This window comes from Schistocerca serialis, chromosome 3 (assembly GCF_023864345.2).
Source record: "Schistocerca serialis cubense isolate TAMUIC-IGC-003099 chromosome 3, iqSchSeri2.2, whole genome shotgun sequence".
Taxonomy (NCBI): domain Eukaryota; kingdom Metazoa; phylum Arthropoda; class Insecta; order Orthoptera; family Acrididae; genus Schistocerca; species Schistocerca serialis.
The window spans coordinates 708305269-708329669 of NC_064640.1; positions in this window are offsets into that span (position 1 = coordinate 708305269).

The following is a 24401-nucleotide window of genomic DNA, read 5'->3' on the forward strand; positions in this document are numbered from 1 at the left end:
CCACAGAATTACAAAACTTTGACTGCAGATGAAAGTAATAAAAACACAGCAAAACAATTCTACACACACACACACGCACACGCACACACATACACAAATTGTGTTATTTGATACATTTAAAACTGAGACTAAAGAAGGAAAAAACGATGTAAAGAATTAATATAGCGTAGAAGAGAGCTGTGGCTTCCTAATTGCTGGAAAAACGATTAGCCAGCCAGTCTGCATAACACTAAAATCTCCAGCTTAGTGGTTTAGGCTGGAGTCCAAGCATTGCACCAAACTTGAAATCCTTCGTCACAATTGTCTCGTCATCAGCTAAAATAGAGGGCAGATTCCCACCGCCGGCCGCAGTGGCCGTGCGGTTTTAGGCGCTACAGTCTGGAACTGCGTGACCGCTACGGTCGCAGGTTCGAATCCTACCTCGGGCATGGATGTGTGTGTTGTCCTTAGGTTAGTTAGGTTTAAGTAGTTCTAAGCTCTAGGGGACTTATGACCTCAGCAGTTGAGTCCCATAGTGCTCAGTGCCATTTGAACCAAGATTCCCACCGAAATTCACTTCTGTCCTCTGAGCACAATTTAAAATGCACTCGCTTGAAACGTGGCTTACAGTTATTTGCGCACCACAGGCATCACAGACTGGGGATTCCTCTCACGGGAGTAAAAAGCCACGCGATCGGGGGCTGCGCCCAATTGGGCAGCGGGTCAGGGTCACAACATCCCGCCAGACGTACTGGCATGGCGAAAGCCTCGACTAGATAGCTGGCTTCACCAACCGCAGCTTATTGTCAGTCACTGCCAGCCACTCCTATGCCAACAGATGCATGGATCTCTGACTCACCAGCCGAATGAAAGACTAAAGGGGAATGGCACATTGTGTAATGTCATATTCGCTGCAGTCTTCCTTGGCGGAATTGTCTGTCTCTTCACTTCTTCGAATTCCCACATACCCTGATACCCTTCAGCACGACTCCTGCTTCCCCAGCCGCTGTAGGACGCACAGTTGGTCATGTATAACGTGTACCATTTTCTCTTCTGGGCATAAGGGCTGCAGCGATTGAAGGGTAATAAGGGAAATCGGAGCAGATAAGAAATTGTTTGCCGTGAAGACACTTCATCTGCTCTAGTGCGTACAGAATCGCATTGAGCTCCACAGAAAATACTACACACTCAAGGGGAACGTGGATCCTGAGGACACAGTCGGGGAATACTACTGAACAGCCAAACGAGTCCTCTTGTTTAGAGTCGTCAGTGCACACAACTTTAAAACAGTGATGCCTAAACCGAGATTGAAATGTAAGTTTTCGAGTGCAGTCTTTCATATAATTCTTGGTCTGTGCCGGAACCAAGATGGAAATCTTCTCTAAACTTAGTGTAAAACTTTAAAAGCAGACACATCCATCTCTAAAAGGAAATTCTTCACGCGAATCCCGTAGGGCCCCATCATTCGTTATCTAGTACGAAAGATTCTGTGCTTGGTGAGCCAACAGACTGAGTGAGAGAAGCTTTACTTTTTCAAAATAAAATTTCTAGTATTACAATTTTTGTCTTCTGTATTGAGTACTGCGTTTTACTGGTGAGGAGTGGCTAGGATTGTGTTGGTACAGTAGCCGATACCACCAGGTATCATTGCCAACATTCACCCTGTTCAAGTACATACCGTCCTCTAAGTCAGTAATGCAGGGCGGCTGGCGAGAGTGAGTCAGAACAGACCTCGGTTTCTCTTAGCAGCCAGCCTTTGACCCATAAAGACGTACCTTCTCATCCCTATCTTGGGCAACAAGCCTCTCAGTTTGTTGGTGGCCTCCCAGGCACCCCACTTTGTATCCTCTAGTGGCAGATTTTCTGAATAAACCTAACACACCCCGCCCATTTTCTGAAAAGTACCCTACTGTTCTTGTTCAGTAATTACACACACACCTGGCTGACCTCTTCCCGCAGTAGTCTTACCCTCACCCGGTCCTGAACAATCTGGTGTCAGCTGTGCCTCCTTTCAGCTAATAGGAACAGTGTTTATTTGTTCAAAGGATCTATGGTATTTTATAGCTAGAGAGGGACTATTTCAGCCAAAAATTCTATATCGAATTTGAAAATGATGTCTTGGATCCAGGGGCCTTGACACATGTTACTGATTTTAGCTTTTTATCAACATTTCACAGTGGCGCGATAATTTAACTACGGCAGTTCTCTTGATCCTCCTTTGCAAATGAACATTGGTAAACGTAGTTCAAAATTTGTGCTCGTCCTCTACTACCCTCATTTTCTGTTCATTTGTCATTCATGAACGTCTGGACACTAACTTTGAAGCCACTTACACCTTTTACGGATGGCCAGAATTTCTTTGAGCTTTGTGAGTGTTCTTTCGATAAGATTCTGCTACTGTAGTTATTGAAGGCTTGCAGCTAATACACTTTTGAAAACCCAGTACGTTTGCGTCAGGATCTTTCTACCTATAGCTCTATGCTTTGTTTTACACTTATTGTGCAGTAGTCGTTATTTCATTAAAAGTTTCTTTACAGAGAGTGAATGTCATAGAGGGCTCCTTCCCATCGAACTCTTACAGTAGGTGTACAGGATAAAGACAAAATGCCACACTCAGCCGTCGGCATGTAATTCCTCATCCCAAATAAAGACAAAATTGTGTCTAGATATACATTAGTCCCGTCAATAGGTTTAATAGAAATGATAATTAAAAAACGAGGGTAGTCGCGGCCTAGTGCTCAGTGGGTGTCGTAGTGCAGTGCAGTGTTGTGTCTGACTTGTTATGTAAACAAGCATTACGGCACGTGTATAATGTGTTCCTCGTGCAGCCACTGATCTTGTAAGTAGTGATACTGCTCGTTCATCGTCTTCATCGTCTGTCTGTGTAATTCGTGAAGCGGAGGTGCCGCTTTGTACCCGTAAATAATGTCCATCGAATCCATCAGGAAGATCCTTTGAGGTTCGCCTTTGATAAGAATACAAGAAGTGTGCAGCCCACTGCTTTGGAAATTCATGACTGGCTACATGAAAATTTCGGTAGTTCTGGTGATAATGCAGAGGTCATTCAAATGGATAATGAGGAATACTGTGTTTTTACTAAACTCTATAGTTCTATTAAGTTACATAGAATATTACTGAAAACTCAGGGCAAGTTTCAAAATGGTTCAAATGGCTCTGAGCACTATGGGACTTAACTTCTAAGGTCATCAGTCCCCTAGAACTTAGGACTACTTAAACCTAACTAACCTAAGGACATCACACACATCCATGACCGAGGCAGGATTCGAGCCTGCGACTGTAGCGGTCGCGCGGTTCCAGACTGTAGCGCCTAGAACCGCTCGGCCACTTCTCAGGGCAAGTTTGAATTCAATCATCGTGATGATTCTGTCAGTATCGTTGATGCAAGTAACACTGCCGGCCGGAGTGGCCAAGCGGTTCTAGGCGCTACAGTTTGGAATCGCGCGACCGCTACGGTCGCAGGTTCGAATCCTGCCTCGGGCATGGATGTGTGTGATGTCCTTAGGTTAGTTAGGTTTAAGTAGTTCTAAGTTCTAGGGGACTGATGACCTGAGAAGTTAAGTCCCATAGTGCTCAGAGCCATTTGAACAAGTAACACTAACAGCGGACTGAATACAGTCAGGGTACTACATCTTCTCCTAGAGCTAGACAACAAGGACTTAATACGGGCAGTTTATAATTACGGAGAGGCAGCAGATTCCTCGACTTGTGCCAAAGGGTGATTGGGTTTCGGGTTCCGATGAATAGGTCAGATGGCCACTATATGCAAGAGGCGGCTACACGGGTAGCAGGGGCTGTGTGGCGTGGACTGGGCGGATTTTTAGGTTAGAGGGTCTTGGGAAAACACAAGATGGGCGCCTGTCACAAACGGTGCAGGCTGAACACAGGAAGAACGTAGATACAGGAACCTTTGCTATAACAGTTGTAAATTGTCGTTGCTGTGTTGGGAAAGTACCACAGCCAGAGCTCCAAGCGCTAATAGAAAACACTGATTCTCAAATCGTTATAGGCACTGAAAGCTGGCTAATGGCGAATATAAGCTCAGCCTAAATTTTTGCGAAGAACCTAACGGTGTTCCGAAAGGACAGGCTAAACACGGTTGGCGGTGGTGTGTTTGTTGCTGATAGAAGTAGTTTATCTTGTCGCGAAATTGAAGTAGATACTTCCTGTGATTTAGTATGGGCAGAGGTCATTCTTGGCAACCGGAATAAAATAATAATTGGATCCTTTTACCGACCTCCCAATTAAGATGATACAGGTCCTGAAAGGTTCAAAGAAAACTTGAGTTTGATTTCAAACACGTACCCGACTCATATGATGATAGTAAGTGGTGACTCTAATTTACCCTCGATATTTTTTGGCAAAAATACATGATTAAGTCCGGAGGTACTAATAAAATATCATGCGAAATTATGCTAAACGCATTATCTGAAAATTGTTTCGAGCAGTTACTTCATGATACCACGCGAAAGGTAAACGGTTGTGAAAACACACTTGCCCTCTTAGCAACAAATATTCCTGAGTTAATAACGAGCATCAAAACCGATACAGGGATTAGTGAACACTGGGTTGTCGTAGCGAGACTGAATATTGTAATCCCTAAATCCTCGAAAAATAAGCGAAAAATACACCTGTTCAAAAAAGCACATAAAAATTCCCTTGACTCCTCCCTGAGAGGCAATCTCCACTCATTCCAAATTAATAATATAAGAGTAGACCAGACGTGGTTTGAATTCAAAGAAATAGTATCGGCAGCAATTGAGAGATTTATACCAAATAAATCAACAAACGACGGAGCTGATCCTCGATGGTACACAAAACGGGTTAAAACACTGTTGCAGAAACAACGAAACAAACATGACCAATTTAAACAGACGCAAAATCCCAAAGATTGGCGATCTTTTACAGATGCTCGAAATTTAGCGCGGACTTCAATGCGAGATGCTTATAACAGTTTCCACAACCAAACTTTGTCTCGAAACCTGGCAGAAAATCCAAAGAGATTCTGGTCGTACGTGAAGTATGTTAGCGGCAAGAAACAATCAATGCCTTCTCTGTGCAATAGCAATGGAGATACTATCGAAGACAGAGCTGCCAAAGCAGAGTTACTAAACACAGCCTTCCAAAATGCCTTTACAAAAGAAGACGAAGTAAATATTCCAGAATTCGAATCGAGAACAGCTGCCAACATGAGTAACGTAGAAGTAAATATCCTCGGAGTAGTGAAGCAACTTAAATCACTTAATAAAAGCAAGTTCTAAAATGATTCAAATGGCTCTACGCACTATGGGACTTAACATTTGAGGTCATCAGTCCCCTAGAATTAGAACTACTTAAACCTAACGAACCTGAGGACATCACACACATCCATGCCCGAGGCAGGATTCGAACCTGCAACCGTAGCAGCAGCGCGGTTCCGGACTGAAGCGCCTGGAACCGCTGGCCATAGTGGCCGGCTAAAAGCAAGTCTTCTGGTCTAGACCGTATACCAATTATGTTCCTTTCGGAGTTTACTAATGCATTAGCTCCATACTTAACAATCATATACAACCGTTCGCTCGACGAAAGAACTGTACCCAAAGACTGGAACCTTGCACAGGTCACAGCAATATTCAAGAAAGGTAGTAGGACTATTAAATTGCAGGCCCATATCGTTGAGGTCGATATGCAGCAGGATTTTAGAACATATATTGTGTTCAAATAGTATGAATTATCTCGAAGAAAACTGTCTATTGACACACAGTCAACATGGGTTTAGAAAACATCGTTCCTGTGAAACACAACTAGCTCTTCATTCACATGAGTGTTGAGTGCTATTGACAAGGGATTTCAGATCGATTCCGTATTTTTCGATTTCCGGAAGGCTTTTGACACTGTATCACACAAGCAGCTTGATGTGAAATTGCGTGTTTATGGAATATCGTCTCAGTTATATGACTGGATTTGTGATTTCCTGTCAGAGTGGTCTTAATTCGCAGTAATTGACGAAAAGTCATCGAGTAAAACAGAAGTGATATCTGGCGTTCCCAATTGGTAGTATTATAGGCCCTTTGCTGTTCGTTATCTATATAAACGATTTGGGAGACAATCTGAGCAGTCGTCTTTGTTTGCAGATGACGCTGTCGTTTATCGACTAATTAAGTCATCAGAAGATCAAAACAAATTGCAAAACGATTTAGAAAAGATATCTGAATGGTGCGAAAATTGGTAGCTGACCCTAAATAACGAAACGTGTGAGATCATCCACATGAGTGCTAAAAGGAATTCGTTTAACTTCGGTTACACGATAAATCAGTCTAATCTAAAAGCCGTAAATTCAACTAAATGCCTAGGTATTACAATTACGAACGACTTAAGTTGGAAGGAACACATAGAAAATATTGTGGGGAAGGCTAACCAAAGACTGCGTTTTACTGGAAGGACACTTAGAGAATGTAACAGATCTACTAAGTAGACTGCCTATACTACGCTTGTCCGTCCTCTTTTAGAATCCTGCAGCGCGGTGTGGGGTCCTTACCGGATAGGACTGACGGAGTACATCGAAAAAGTTCAAAGGAGGGCAGCACGTTTTGTATTATCGCGAAGTACGGTACAGCGTGTCACAGAAATGATACAGAATTTGGGCTGGACATCATAAAAAGAAAGGCGTTTTTCGTTGCTACGGAATCTTCTCACGAAATTCCAATCAGCAACTTTCTCCTCTGATTGCGAAAATATTTTGTTGACACCCACCTACATAGGGAGAAATGATCACTACGATAAAACAAGGGAAATCAGAGCTCGTACGGAAAGATTTAATTGTTCGCTCTATCCGCTCGCTATACGAGATTGGAGTAACAGAGAATTGTGAAGGTGGTTCGATGAACCCTCTTCCAGGCACTTAAATGTGATTTGCAGAGTATCCATGTAGATGTAGATGTAGAGTGGCAGAGCGTACAGAGAAGCACATTGTAAATATTGTTTGATAGGGTCTGAAACACCCAATCATGCCTGCAGAGGGTCAAACACACGTTATATTCTGTAGCTGGATATTGCAGTCACCACCTTAGAGATTTTCATAACGTGTCCATAACTAAGGAGCGTAGTATTACGATCTTGGGTGACTGCAATATACAGCTACAGAATGGATCGCATGTTCGACCCTCTCCAGGCCTCATTATGTGTTTCAAGTCTTAACAAACAGTTTCTACATCGTGCTTGTCTGTGCACTCCGCCAATCACAAACCTTGCGGTGTCGGATAACAAAACGGTAGCTGTATGGCAACATCGAGAACTATTGCGTAAATGGTATGATATTGTGGCAAACCACGTGAAAATACATACGTTCTTGTAATCCCATGGTTTGGAGATGACTGTAGGAAGCATGGGAGCAAGACAGTCGGACCTGGAAAAAGTAACGCGTTTGTGGAGGGAGGGGGCCAGCTCAGTCTTTGTACACTGGCTCAGAGAGTGACCGCAGTCCACCGAGCGCGCTCTGAGCGCGTCTCGTGGCAGCGTGTGAGGGAGCTGTTGACTCGTGACCTTTGGTTGCAATGGATGACCGTCCTATCTCGCAGGAGGGCTATATCGGTGCATGTGCTTAACATTTTTGGGGCTCTGTCTGTTTTCGCGGTATGAGTGTCTGGTGGTCGATAGCTATATGCAGGATGCAGAAGTGATGATTTTGTATGGTGCAGGATACAAGTTGTGTGTGCTATATCGATATAGTATGTGGGGATATAGCCTTGTTGGAAATCTGTTTTACATTGAAAAGTTCGGGCTTTCCTCGACAGTAGCAGAAAAGTGTATTTGAGGAAGTGTCATTAGCGGTAGTTTCCATATTTCATGATCTGTACACGACTTTTGCAAGGTTTAACTGTCGGTGCAATATGGCTGCTGTATGTTTCCTTCGATCTGAACAAAATATTTTTGTCGCTGAAAGTCTCGTAATTTGTCCGTCTGCAGAAAATGGCGGACAGTGTCCCCACACCAGTAGCAGCAGCAGTTTGGCAGGTAAATTCAGTAAGAACCAATCAGATTGCACGATTCACAAGAAGTATGAGGAAGTCATAGGTCACAAGTCTTCCTTTGTGTGGCACATAAGACCCTCTACATGCTTCTTCGAACAAGAGACTGGAAAGTTATCTATGGAAAGTTCTGAGAATCACGTGATGTCTTATTGGTTTGAGTGTTCAGATACAAGTCCAAGCAGACCACCCACCTCTGGCGGGATACTGTTCCTCTACATCTACATCTACATCTACATTTATACTCCGCAAGCCACCCAACGGTGTGTGGCGGAGGGCACTTTACGTGCCACTTTCATCACCTTCCTTTCCTGTTCCAGTCGCGTATGGTTCGCGGGAAGAACGACTGTCTGAAAGCCTCCGTGCGCGCTCTAATCTCCCTAATTTTACATTCGTGATCTCCTCGGGAGGTATAAGTAGGGGGAAGCAATATATTCGATACCTCATCCAGAAGCGCAGCCTCTCGAAACCTGGCGAGCAAGCTACACCGCGATGCAAAGCGCCTCTCTTGCAGAGTCTGCCACTTGAGTTCGTTAAACATCTCCGTAACGCTATCACGGTTACCAAATAACCCTGTGACGAAACGCGCCGCTCTTCTTTGGATCTTCTCTATCTCCTCCGTCAACCCGATCTGGTACGGATCCCACACTGATGAGCAATACTCAAGTATAGGTCGAACGAGTGTTTCGTAAGCCATCCCCTTTGTTGATGGACTACATTTTCTAAGGACTCTCCCAATGAATCTCAACCTTGTACCAACAATTAATTTTATATGATCATTCCACTTCAAATCGTTCCGCACGCATACTCCCAGATATTTTACAGAAGTAACTGCTACCAGTGTTTGTTCCGCTATCATATAATCATACAATAAAGGATCCTTCTTTCTATGTATTCGTAATACATTACATTTGTCTATGTTAAGGGTCAGTTGCCACTCCCTGCACCAAGTGCCTATCCGCTGCAGATCTTCCTGCATTTCGCTACAATTTTCTAATGCTGCAACTTCTCTGTATACTACAGCATCATCCGCGAAAAGCCGCATGGGTCTTCCGACACTACCTACTAGGTCATTTATATATATTGTGAAAAGCAATGGTCCCATAACACTCCCCCTGTGCCACGCCAGAGGTTACTTTAACGTCTGTAGACGTCTCTCCATTGATAACAACATGCTGTGTTCTGTTTGCTAAAAACTCTTCAATCCAGCCACACAGCTGGTCTGATATTCCGTAGGCTCTTACTTTGTTTATCAGGCGACAGTGAGGAACTGTATCGAACGCCTTCCGGAAGTCAAGAAAAATAGCATCTACCTGGGAGCCTGTATCTAATATTTTCTGGGTCTCAGGAACAAATAAAGCGAGTTGGGTATCACACGATCGCTGTTTCCGGAATCCATGTTGATTCCTACAGAGTAGATTCTGGGTTTCCAAAAACGACATGATACTCGAGCAAAAAACATGTTCTAAAATTCCTCATCTGCAATTAGAACATCTCCAGACTAGCAGCTGTAGGACACTGAAATTTTACCGAAAATTCCGACCTATAGGACAGTGCTTCGAATTATGTTTGTGTAATTGTTCTGATTTTCTCGTCTTTGCTTAGACACCAGTGTGTGCTTCGATTAGTGATGGAAATAATGCCTCTGATTTCAGCAGCAAGAAATATAAAACTAAGCCCACTCAGAGTTTCATCAAAGTAATGAACACCACAACGGCTGTAGGACTCAGAAATTTTTATATTTCTCTGTCAGTGCCTTCAAACAAGCAACTGAAACTCTAAAAGTGGTGAGCGTCCTTTTTAGAGATACAGAAGTATTTATTTCGATTTCCAAATACCGTTGTTTTGACGTGTGGAGGTCAGATCTTGCAGTTGATATCGATTTCTTGATCTGTTTCCCACAAAAGCGTGTGAAGTGTCTCAGGAAGGTTTCACAAGTATGTCCCGATCTTTTTCTTGAATCTGTGTTCAAGTGTGGTGGTATACAGCGCAAAATTGAGGCAAACTACTGTGCAGCGATCTTTTTGAGAGTGTATTTAGAGACTTATTCTATTGGATTTAGGAACTCCTGAAGCAGCTCGTGCTCAAAAACAAGGGTATTTTCCTCAAAAGCTCGCGAAATGTTTCAGTGACAGTTTCAAGAGTGTGTAAGGATTTCTTTAGACCCGTGTTGAAGCGTGGCGGTGGTGGTAATCCTCGGAATAAATCGTGTATTTGTTTAAATATTCTCGCATCATCTACAAATCTTTGTCTCTCTCTTTGTGCAGCGGTACATTTAGTTCCTGTGACATCATCAATTTACGCATGTAACAGTATTCCGCACATTGCTTAAACACTATATGTAACAGACCCCGAAGCAGTTCGTGTTCAACTGCAAAGGGTGTCCAAGCGCTGGGGGTGGGAAGGGGGAATCTGCGTGTATTTCCAGCTTAGTGATCGAGGCCGTCCTACAGCTACTGTGTGTCCTCGTGAAGCAGGAGCGGAGACTCTTGCGCCAGGGACCCATGCGTGTGGTCTCTCTTCCAGCGGAGCGCACGCACCTGCGTGAAGGTCTTGCCTCTTGCGCTTCGAAAGAGTGACCGGAATTTTATCGAATAATCTACAGTTACGGCTCACGCATTTGTCAGCACGAGTTGCGAAGTGTAACTTAGCCCCATCCTGCAGCATCTTCATTATTTTATGAAGCATATTCGTCTTCACCAAATATCGTTGCTATCGACACAGTCCTCAGATGTATCGTTACAGCTAACATACTCTTCCTTCTCCAGCACAGACATCTCATCCACTGAATACAGTAAACAATTACGTCAGTGCTCCCAGTCTGGCAGCTACACACATAGTCTTTTCCTGAAATTTTTTCCCCAGACTGACATCTTGGATTACGTCATGAGAAGGGAGAGGGGAAGGGCCGACAGCGCAATCTGGTCGTGGTGCAGCGAACTATGTCAGTTGGACTCTGGACTTCGTGGTGATCATATAGTTCATGAAAACTAAAATTGTTTAAATAAAAAATGCATACTTATGTCTATCCTCTCTGGCATCCCAGCACAGACTGAGTCCTTTCCCTCCAGTTTCGAGATGGGAGAGGGGATGGGAGGTGGGCTGGATGAGAGGAGAGGTGGAGGGAGAAAGGAGGAAGGAGGGAGGGGAGAGGGTTCGGTTGGGTAGGTGGAGGTAGCCACATTGATCTATTTTCCCGCCAAATTTGAACTTCCCTTCAGGTTGTGATGTTGCCACATATATAGCCGCCATATTTTATCTGCCATCCGGAATTAATTTGGCAACAATTGAACATGTGTAGAACCCCCTTCTCCCACTACTGATAGCTTTGGTTATTTATTATAGAGAGGATTATATATCAGGAGAAAAGATTATAAATCATTTTATTATTATTGTTTTAATATTTATTCTTTCTATAGGTTTTTTAATTATTAGCCCTAATTTGATTAGAATTTTATTAGGATGGGATGGTTGGGTTTAGTTTCTTATTGTTTAGTTATTTACTACCGAAATGTGAAATCTTATAGTGCAGGTATGTTAACTGCACTTTCTAATCATATTGGCGATGTTGCTAGTTTAATTTCTATTGCTTGAATATTGAATTTTGGTGGTTGAAATTATATTTACTATTATGATTTTATTTCGAATTCTTTTGAAATAAAGTTAATGGAGTTAACGGAGTTTAACCGCTAATATAAAAAGTTAGCAGCTTTCATATTGGCTTTACATTTCCTTAATTGGAACTTTATAGTTCAATTATATTATCAACAGTAATACGCCTCTTTTTGGCTTCAGTTAATAAGAATAAGGGTATATTTATTTACCAATCTTCCAGGTCGAAACTGACTGCAATACTTCGCTTCTTATTCTATTTAAGGTTGATTGATTATATCAATACTTTTTGAATGCAACCCAAATGTTATAGTTAACTACAACCCTTTATTCTGCTCATTGTAAGGCTCCTTGATTTCATTAATGGTATAGTCCACCTAATAATACTAGGATAAAAAATTTTGTTGATACTGTTCTGATTATAATATCTGAGGTTTTAAATATAATTACAATTGAAAGGATTAGTGCGATTTCTACATCAAAAATTAAGAAAATTACTGCAATTAAGAAGAATCTTAGTGAGAATGGTATTAATGCTGATCTTTTTGGGTCAAACCCACACTCAAATGGTGATCTTTCTTCTCGGTCATTAATTAATTTTTTTGATAATGTTGTTGCAAGGATTATAACTATTATTGGGATAATAAATCTAATAAAAATTCTTGTAGATAGAATTAGGATTGTTTTTCGTGATTTATATCAAGCTTTCTGGTTGGAAGTCAAATGTACTATACTATTAAAACAGTTATCTACCTCATCAATAAATAGAGATGTATAGGAATAATCATACTACGTCTACAAAGTGTCAGTATCATGCTGCTGCTTCAAATCCAAAGTGGTGTCTTGGTGAGAATTGGTTTATTGAATGTCGAAGTAGACATGTTGATAAGAAAATTGTTCCAATAATTACATGTAGACCGTGGAATCCTGTTGCAACAAAGAATGTTGACCCATAAACTGCATCTGCAATGGTGAAAGGTGCTTCTCAATATTCGTATGCTTGAAGTATAGTGAAGTATAGTCCTAGTAATACTGTGAAGAATAGTCCTTGTAATGCTTGAGTATGATTAGATTCTATTAAACTATGATGTGCTCATGTTACTGTTACTCCTGATGCTAAAAGAATAGCTGTATTAAGTAATGGAATTTGTATAGGATTAAAAGGTTGAATTCCTATTGGAGGTCATAGTATTCCTAGTTCAATAATAGGTGCTAGTCTTCTTCTAAAAAATGCTCAGAAAAATGAAACAAGGAATAGTACTTCTGATGCAATAAATAAAATTATTCCTCATCGTAATCCAATTGATACAAATCCCGCATGTAACCCTTGGTATGTCCCTTCTCGTACTACATCTCGTCATCATTGGATTATAGTTAGTAGGGTAATTTCAAATCCGATTATAAATAACTTAATGTTAAATAGGTGAAATCATTTTGCTAATCCTGATACTAGAACTATTGCTCCAATTGCTCCTGTTAATGGTCAAGGTCTATAATCTACTAAGTGGAATGGGTGATTTGAGTGAGTTGTTAACATAGGTTTAGTATACTTCTCTAGAATATAAAGTTCTTACAATTGAGAAAACATAAGCTTGAATTATTGCTACTGCTGATTCTAGGATTAATAGAAGTATTTGTCGAATAATTAATAGTGAAATTAAGTTTATTGCTATAGATGGTCCTGTATTTCCTAGTAATGTTAATAGTAAGTGTCCTGCAATTATATTTGCTGCTAGTCATACTGCTAGTGTACCTGGTCGAATGATATTTCTCATTGTTTCAATTAATACTATATATGATATTAATGCAGGAGGTGTTCCTTGTGGAACAAGGTGTGTAAATATGTGATTGGTATGATTAATTCATCCAAATAACATGAATCTTAATCATATAGGTAGAGTTATTGCAAATGTTAATGCTAAATGTCTTGTTCTAGTAAAGATGTAAGGGAATAATCCTATAAAATTATTAAATAGTATTATAATAAAAACTGAGATAAAGATGAATGTTGTTCCATTAAATGATTTTGGTCCTAGTAATGTTTTAAATTCATTGTGTAAGGTTAAGTTTAGTTTATTTCAAATAATATTAATCCGTGATGGTGTAAGTCAAAACATAGATGGGATTAATAATAGTCCTAAGACTGTTCTAGTTCAATTTAATGATAAATTGAAGATGTTAGTTGATGGGTCAAATGTTGAAAATAGGTTTGTTATCATTTTCAATTTAAGTTTTTTATATCAATTGTTCTTTTTTCTGCTCTTTTAATAAGATTTGGCTTAAATGAGAAAAAGTTTATTTGATTAAATAGAATTAATGTAGCCGAAAATATGATGAATAGGGAGAATCATATGAGAGGGGATATTTGAGGGATTTGGATTTAATTTCCCCATCAGAAGTAGTTGTTAATTTACTATTTTTTGGTTTAAGAGACCTTTACTTACTTTTAGTCATCTGATGTATTTCAAGGTGTACTAATTATTTAGTTATTTTAGATTGACACTTTAATGTTATATATTTTAACTAACTCCTTAGATTATCTTAGATAATCACTTAATAAATAAGTTTACTGAAGTTCTTTCAATTACAATTGGTATGAATCTGTGGTTTGCTCCACAGATTTCTGAGCATTGTCCAAAGAACAGTCCGGGTCGGTTTATTGTAAATGTTCCTTGGTTTAGTCGACCTGGCGTTGTATCAATTTTAACTCCTAATGCAGAGACTGCTCATGAGTGTAGAACGTCTGATGCTCTTTTTAATACTCGTACTTCTGTATTTATTGGTAGAATTGTTCGGTTATCTACACCTAGAAGTCGAAATCCGTCGTTTTCTGGGTCTTGTTCTGGTGTTATATAAGTGTCAAATTCTACATCTATAAAGTCTGAATATTCGTATCTTCAGTATCATTGTCGTCCAATGGTTTTGATTGTGATTATTGCATCTACTGAATCATCAAGTAAATATAATAGTCGTAATGATGGAAGTGCAATAAAAATTAGCGTAATTACTGGTAATGCTGTTCAGATTGTTTCAATTAAGTGTCTGTGAAGTATATTCCGGTTTCTATAGGCAATAAATAATATACAACTTAGGGCATAATCTACAATATCTGTAATTAATGATAATATGACTATAGTATGATCATGGAAGAATGATAGTTGCTCCATTAATGGTGAAGGTTAGTCTTGAAGGGATAAATTTGATCATGTTGCCATTAATAAATTTTTGTAATAAAAGGTCAAACCTTTATTTGTAGAGCTTAAATCTACTGCACTAATCTGCCATATTAGAATCTAGAAAGTAATGGTAATTCTGAGTAACTGTGTTCTGCAGGCAGGTTATTTTGTAGTCATTCTGTTGATCTTCTTATATTAGCTTTAAATATGATTGCTCGGTTTGTAACCATTCTTTCTCATATAATTACAATGAATGTAATGATTCCTACAATAGAAATTGTAGACCCAATTCTTGACACTACATTTCATGATGTATATGCATCTGGGCAGTCTGAATATTGTCGTGGTATTCCTGCTAACCCTAAGAAGTGTTGAGGGAAGAATGTTAAGTTTACTCCAATAAATATAATTGTAAATTAGATTTTTAATCATGTATTATTCACAGTTAATCCTGTAAATAGTGGGTATCATTGAATAACACCTCCTATAATTGCGAATACTGCCCCTATAGATAGTACATAATGGAAGTGGGCTACTACATAATATGTATCATGTAATACAATATCAAGTGATGAATTTGCTAATACTAATCCTGTTAGTCCATCAACTGTGAATAGAAAAATAAATCCTAAAGCTCATATTAGTGGTGGATTGAACTTGAATTTAGTTCCATATAGTGTAGCTAATCATCTGAATACCTTAATCCCTGTAGGTACAGCAATAATTATTGTTGCTGATGTAAAGTATGCTCGTGTGTCAACATCCATTCCTACTGTGAATATGTGATGTGCTCATACAATAAATCCTATTAGTCCAATTGATAATATAGCATAAATTATACCTAATGTTCCAAATGATTTAATTTTTCCTCTTTCTTGACATACAATGTGAGAGATAATCCCAAATCCTGGTAGAATTAAAATGTAAACTTCTGGGTGTCCAAAGACTCGAAATAGGTGTTGATATAAAATTGGGTCACCCCCTCCTGCAGGGTCAAAGAATGATGTATTTAAATTTCGATCTGTTAATAGTATAGTAATAGCTCCTGCTAATACTGGAAGTGAAAGAAGAAGGAGAAGGGCTGTAATAGCTACAGATCATAGAAATAATGGTGTTTGATCTAAAGTCATACTTTCTGATCGTATATTAATTCCTGTTGTAATGAAGTTTACTGCACCAAGAATAGATGATACACCTGCTAAGTGGAGTGAGAAAATAGCTAGGTCTACAGATGCACCCCCGTGTGCGATAGCTCCTGCTAGAGGGGGTTAAACTGTTCATCCTGTACCAGCACTGTTATCTACTACAGAATATGTAAGAAGAAGGGTTAATGAAATTGGTAGTAATCAAAAACTTATATTATTTATTCGTGGGAATGCTATATTTGGTGCACCAATTATTAATGGTACAAGTCAATTACCAAATCCACCAATTATAATAGGTATTACTATAAAGAAAATTATTACAAATGCGTGGGCTGTAATAATAGTATTATAAATTTGGTCGTCTCCAATTAGAGATCCTGGTTGACCAAGTTCAGCACAAATAAGTATTCTTATTGACGTTCCTACTATTCCTGCTCATGCTCCAAATAGGAAGTATAAGGTACCAATATCCTTATGGTTTGTTGAGAATAATCATTTTTGCGGTAAGATGGCTGAATTTTAGGTGGTAGACTGTAAATCTACTTATGAGATGTTTTCTATCTTACCATGGTTTAGGTCTTATATTCAATTATGATTCTAGACTGCAATTCTAGAGGTGTAAAACTTTAATAAGGCCTAAAAGATTATTCTTTTAATTATAACTTTGAAGGTTATTAATTTACTTAACTTAAGGCCTTAGTACAATGAGATTAAGATTGATGTTGAGATCAATCCTATTGTTGAAATTATTACTGTTATAGGAAGAATAATTCTTGATTTTTGAGACTTTATCTTTATAGATCATGAATTTTCTGTAATACGTATGTAATAATAAAGTGTAATTGTAGTTAATAAAACCATAATCTGCAATATAACATTTGGGTTGCTTTAAAAAATTATTGATATAATGAATCAACCTTAAATAGAATAAGAAGCGAAATACTGCAGTCAGTTTCGACCTGGAAGATTGGTAAATAAATATACCCTTATTCTTATTAATTGAAGCCAAAAAGAGGCGTATTACTGATAATAATATAATTGAACTATGAAGTTCCAATTACTCTCCTAACAAGAAATAAAAATATAATAATAAATGAGTCGTCAATTAAATATTGTATTGTCCAAGCAATAGCATTGACAATACTATTATTTTCAATTTTGCTGATTCAAATAAAGTATCCAATAGGGTGGAAAACAGAATTTATTCCATCAATAATAATTAGATCTATATTATTATTAAAGATTGGGGCTGCACGTTTTCATTTCTGATTTCCAGAAGTAATAGGAGCTTCGAGATGGAATAACTGTTTAACACTAATAACATGACAAAAAATTGCTCCAATAATGGTATTATCTTATTGTATTCAACTAAGATCTTTCATTTGAACAATAAGCATTATAAGAATTATTATTGGGGCAATAGGTCGTTTAAACCAACCATCTCTACGCCAACTTCTAGCATATTCTTCAATTAGACATTTAGGGTGAGTAATTAGATCCCAAACAGTCAGAGAAAATATCTGAGAATTATATTTTATTATTTACTCACTATTATGATTAATTATGGTTTTATTATTTAAGCAAATAAACTTATTCTTTATAAACCAGATTTATTCGGCCAGAAATATAAAAACTGAAATTAAATTCATAATATTTCTATCTCTCCTATCCCTAGGTGGTTTACCGCCGTTTCTTGGAATCCTACCAAAATGAATTGTAATACAATCATTAATAGAAAACAACATAACAACTATTATAACCATTATGGTTGTATTAACTACAATTACATTTTATTATTACATATGTATTAGATTCTCAGCCCTAATGATGTCATACACAGAAAATTCATGATCTATAAAGATAAAGTCTCAAAAATCAAGAATTATTCTTCATATAACAGTAATAATTTCAACAATAGGATTGATCTCAACATCAACCTTAATATCATTATACTAAGTACTTAAGTTAATTAAACTAATAACCTTCAGAGTTATAATTAAAAGAATAATCTTTTAGGCCTTAGTAAAATTTTACACCTCTAGAATTGCAGTCTAGAATCATAATTGAATATAAGACCTAAAACATGGTAAGAGAGAAAACATCTCATAAGTAGATTTACAGTCTACCACCTAAAATTCAGCCATCTTACCGCAAAAATGATTATTCTCAACAAACCATAAGGATATTGGTACTTTATACTTCCTATTTGGAGCATGAGCAGGAATAGTAGGAACATCAATAAGAATACTTATTCGTGCTGAACTTGGTCAACCAGGATCTCTAATTGGAGACGACCAAATTTATAATACTATTATTACAGCCCACGCATTTGTAATAATTTTCTTTATAGTAATACCTATTATAATTGCTGGATTTGGTAACTGACTTGTTCCATTAATAATTGGTGCACCAGATATAGCATTCCCACGAATAAATAATATAAGTTTTTCATTACTACCACCTTCCTTAACCCTTCTTCTCACATCTTCTATAGTAGATAACGGTGCTGGTACAGGATGAACAGTTTACCCCCCTCTAGCAGAAGCTATCGCACACTGGGGTGCATCTGTAGACCTAGCTATTTACTCACTCCACTTAGCAGGTGTATCATCTATTCTTGGTGCAGTAAACTTCATTACAAAAGCAATAAATATATGATCAGAAAGCATTACTTTAGATCAAACACCTTTATTTTATGATCTGTAGCTATTACAGCCCTTCTCCTTCTTCTTTCACTTCCAGTATTAGCAGGTGCTATTACTATACTATTAACAGATCGAAATTTAAATACATCATTCTTTGACCCTGCAGGAGGGAGTGACCCAATTTTATATCAACACCTATTTTGATTCTTTGGACACCCAGAAGTTTACATTTTAATTCTACCAGGATTTGGGATTATCTCTCACATTGTATGTCAAGAAAGAGGAAAAATTAAATCATTTGGAACATTAGGTATAATTTATGCTATATTATCAATTGGACTAATAGGATTTATTGTATGAGCACATCACATATTCACAGTAGGAATGGATGTTGATACATGAGCATACTTTACATTAGTAACAATAACTATTGCTGTACCTACAGGAATTAAGGTATTCAGTTGATTAGCTACACTATATGGAACTAAATTTGAGTTCAATAAACCACTATTATGAGCTTTAGGATTTATTTTTCTATTCACAATTGGTTGACTAACAGGATTAGTATTAGCAAATTCACCACTTGATATTGTATTACATGATACATATTATGTAGTAGCACACTTCCATTATGTACTATCTATAGGGGCAGTATTCGCAATTATAGGAGGTGTTATTCAATGATACCCACTATTTACAGGATTAACTATAAATAATACATGATTAAAAATCCAATTTACAATTATATTTTTTGGAGTAAACTTAACATTCTTCCCTCAACACTTCTTAGGGTTAGCAGGAATACCACAACGATATTCAGACTACCCAGATGCATATACATCATGAAATGTAGTGTCAAGAATTGGGTCTACAATTTCTATTGTAGGAATCATTACATTCATTGTAATTATATGAGAAAGAATGGTTACAAACCGAGCAATCATATTTAGAGCTAATATAAGAAGATCAACAGAATGACTACAAAATAACCCGCCTGCGGAACACAGTTCCTCAGAATTACCATTACTTTCTAGATTCTAATATGGCAGATTAGTGCAGTAGATTTAAGCTCTACAAATAAAGGTTTGACCTTTTATTAGAAAAATTTATTAATGGCAACATGATCAAATTCATACCTCCAAGATAAACCTTCACCATTAATGGAGCAACTATCATTCTTCCATGATCATACTATGGTCGTATTGAAAGGGTACAATACCGCCCAACATTGAAAATAGGTACGAAATTCTTGTCAGAACAACACATTTTTTGTGTAAAAGTAACTCAATTTCAATTAATACAGCGAAGCCGGATACCAGTGTGGGAAAGAATGACAACTTATTTATTTAATTGATCACATGTGCACTCCCTCAAAATAAATCCCTACATCCAGGTTGGTGAGATCTGTGAAAGGAATGAATGAATGGTCGTCTGCTAACCACAGATAGTGAATCGGAATATATGATCATCTTTGAGTCGATCCTTTGGCTACCTTTGGTGAGACCAAAGAGATGGAAGTTACCAGAGCTTTGAGCGTCTGAAATGTGGCTGACCAATAAGGTAGCAAGGTGCTTCTCCCACTTCGAGAGAGGTGCGAGAGAATCAGAATACGGCCATGTTTCAACTCTCTGCCGCTGAACCTTCTGCTGTAAAGACCTGTTTTTTTGTTGTGCTCCGGAATGAAAGAGTGGAGGCATGGTATGGATACGGCCATGTTTCAACTCTCTGCCGCTGAACCTTCTGCTGTAAAGACCTGTTTTTTTGTTGTGCTCCGGAATGAAAGAGTGGAGGCATGGTATGGATGTGGAATATTTAAGAGTAGTTAGAATTAATAATTTCTCTTTCACAGGACCTTTTGTGGGGAAAATTACAAAGTGAGGCAGGTAATTTTAAGGGGATTGTAGTAAACCAACGGTCACAAAGAGCCCACGTGTAGATATAAGTTGAGATACTTCCGTGAGCTTAAGCTGAAATATTTAAGAATTAATAGCGTGTGTACAATAAGCTGAAATATTTAAGAATTAATAGCGTGTGTACAATAAGCTGAAATATTTAAGAAATAGCGTGTGTATCATAAGTTGAAGTATTTAAGAAATATCATTCCGTGTGACGCTGAATTTAAACTCTGAGAGAGAATCAAGGTGAGTCGGCCGTTTTTCCAGCAACGCCACATGGCTTGCATTGCACAGGAAGACGTGCGTTTATCTCCAGAGTTCACATTAGGAAAGTAGAAATTACAAAGTGGGGCAGTGTCGTGTGAAACTGGGATAAATATTGATTGAAGTGGGAAAGCGGAAAGTGATGAAGTTGTAACCGTTCTTTGTGTAATATTTCATATTGTTGTGTTGTGTATGTCTTGTAATTTGGGTATGTGTGTTTTGCATGGGAGTAGCAAGGTAGTTTCGAAAGATTTGTGGGTATGCCTGTTCCTTCTGTATCGCTCGATCTGGAGGAAAGTTTCGTGAGGATTATTGTGAGAGGCGAAGTGTGAGGTATAATAAAAGATCCACCATCCGATCCAGGGAGTGCACTGTTGCGGTAAATAGATTACGAGACCATAGTATAGAGATTCACTAACGTAAAGCCATGCCCACTGGGCGGAATTTCTCATGTGATTTTGTTGTAGGTTGTAGAATTTGTGTGTTTAGGAATAAATCAAATAGTGAAAAGAAAGAGATTGGTGGCCTTTTTCATTAAATTGTATGTTATCATAATGTCCCGAATTTATATAAAAGCCGTTAAATCAAAGACAAAAGGTAAATGTGGTATTGCCAGTGCGTAGTGTACAGTCAGAGTTCTATAAATCACTGATAGTCAGATGCGTGTTTCTGTTGCGTATTATTCATACAGGAGGATTATTTGTAACTAAATAGTAAGATACGAGAATTCATGTTGCTCGATAAATTAAGGAAGATTCCACTCGCTTGGCAAACCACACATCTTGCAGGCCTGACTGCTTGATGCCACAGTATGAGAAAGGCAAGTGGGTGCCTCTCAGTATTATTATTAATTACAGTAATTGTAGGTTATGCCCTAAGTTTTATATTATTTATTGCCTATACAAACCGAAACATACTTCACAGACACTTAATTGAAACAATCTGAACAGCATTACCAGTAATTACGCTAATTTTTATTTCACTTCCATCATTATGACTATTATATTTACTTGATGATTCAGTAGATGCAATAATCACAATCAAAACCATTGGACGACAATGATACTGAAGATACGAATATTCAGACTTTATAGATGTAGAATTTGACACTTATATAACACCAGAACAAGACCTAGAAAACGACGGATTTCGACTTCTAGATGTAGATAACAACAATTCTACCAATAAATATGGAAGTACGAGTATTAACAAGAGCATCAGACGTTCTACACTCATGAACAGTCCCTGCGTTAGGAGTTAAAATTGATGCAACGCCAGGTCGACTAAACCAAGGAACATTTACAATAAACCGACCTGGACTGTTCTTTGGACAATGCTCAGAAATCTGTGGAGCAAACCACAGATTCATACCAATTGTAATTGAAAGAACTTCAGTAAACTTATTTATCAAGTGATTATCTAAGATAATCTAAGGAGTTAGTTAAAATATATAACATTAGAGTGTCAATCTAAAATAACTAAATAATTAGTACACCTTGAAATACATCATATGACTGAAAGTAAGTAATGGTCTCTTAAACCGAAAAATAGTAAATTAACGACTACTTCTGATGGGGAAATCTAATCCAAATCCCTCAATTATCCCCTCTCATATGATTCTCCCTATTCATCATATTTTCGGCTATATTAATTCTATTTAATCAAATAAACTTTTACTCATTTACGCCATATCTTATTAAATGAGCAGAAAAAGAACAATTGATATAAAAAACTTAAATTGAAAACGATAACAAACTTATTTGCAACATTTGACCCATCAACTAGATCTTCAACTTATCATTAAATTGAACTAGAACAGTCTTAGGACTATTATTAATCCCATCTATGTTTTGACTTACACCATCACGACTTAATATTATTTGAAATAAACTAAACTTAACCTTACACAATGAATTTAAAACATTATTAGGACCAAAATCATTTAATGGAACGACATTCATCTTTATCCCAATTTTTATTATAATACTATTTAATAATTTTATAGGATTATTCCCTTACATCTTTACTAGAACAAGACATTTAGCATTAACATTTGCAATCGCTCTACCTATATGATTAAGATTCATGTTATTTGGATGAATTAATCATACCAATCACATATTTACACACCTTGTTCCACAAGGAACACCTCTGTCATTAATATCATTTATAGTATTAATTGAAACAATTAGAAATATCATTCAACCAGGTACACTTTCAGTACGGCTAGCAGCAAACATAATTGCAGGACACATACTATTAACATTACTAGGAAATACAGGACCATCTATAGCAATAAACTTAATTTCACTATTAATTATTCGACAAATACTTCTATTAATCCTAGAATCAGCAGTAGCAATAATTCAAGCTTATGTTTTCTCAATTGTAAGAACTTTATATTCTAGAGAAGTATACTAAACCTATGTTAACAACTCACTCAAATCACCCATTCCCCTTAGTAGATTATAGACCTTGACCATTAACAGGAGCAATTGGAGCAATAGTTCTAGTATCAGGATTAGCAAAATGATTTCACCTATTTAACATTAAGTTATTTATAATCGGATTTGGAATTACCCTACTAACTATAATCCAATGATGATGAGATGTAGTACGAGAAGGGACATACCAAGGGCTACGTATGGGATTTGTATCAATTGGATTATGATGAGGAATAATTTTATTTATTGCATCAGAAGTACTATTCTTTGTTTCATTTTTCTGAGCATTTCTTAGAGGAAGAGTAGCACCTACTATTGAACTAGGAATATTATGACCGCCAATAGGAATTCAACCTTTTAATACTATACAAATTCCATTACTTAATACAGCTATTCTTTTAGCACCAGGAGCAACAGTAACATGAGCACATCATAGTTTAATAGAATCTAATCATACTCAAGCATTACAAGGACTATTCTTCACAGTATTACTAGGACTATACTTCACTATACTTCAGGCATACGAATATTGAGAAGCACCTTTCACCATTGGCGATGCAGTTTATGGGTCAACATTCTATGTTGCAACAGGATTCCACGGTCTACGTGTAATTATTGGAACAATTTTCTTTTCAACATGTCTACTTCGACATTCAATAAACTAATTCTCACCAAGACACCACTTTGGATTTGAAGCAGCAGCATGATACTGACACTTTGTAGACGTAGTATGATTATTCCTGTACATCTCTATTTATTGATGAGGTAGACAACTGTTTTTCTAGTATAAATAGTTCATTTGACTTCCAATCAGAAAGCTTGATATAAATCAAGAAAAACAATCCTAATTCTATCTACAAGAATTTTTATTAGATGTATTATCCCAATAATTGTTATAATCCTTGCAACAACATTATCAAAAAAATTAATTAATGACCGAGAAAGAAGATCACCACTTGAGTGTGGGTTTGACCCAAAAAGATCAGCACGAATACCATTCTCACTAAGATTCTTCTTAATTGCAGTAATTTTCTTAATTTTTGATGTAGAAATCGCACTAATCCTTCCAATTGTCATTATTTTTAAAACCTCAGATATTATAATCAGAATGAAATAGAATAAGAAGCGAAATATTGCAGTCTGTTTCGACCTGGAAGATTGGTAAATAAATATACTCTTATTCTTATTAATTGGAGCCAAAAAGAGGCGTATTACTG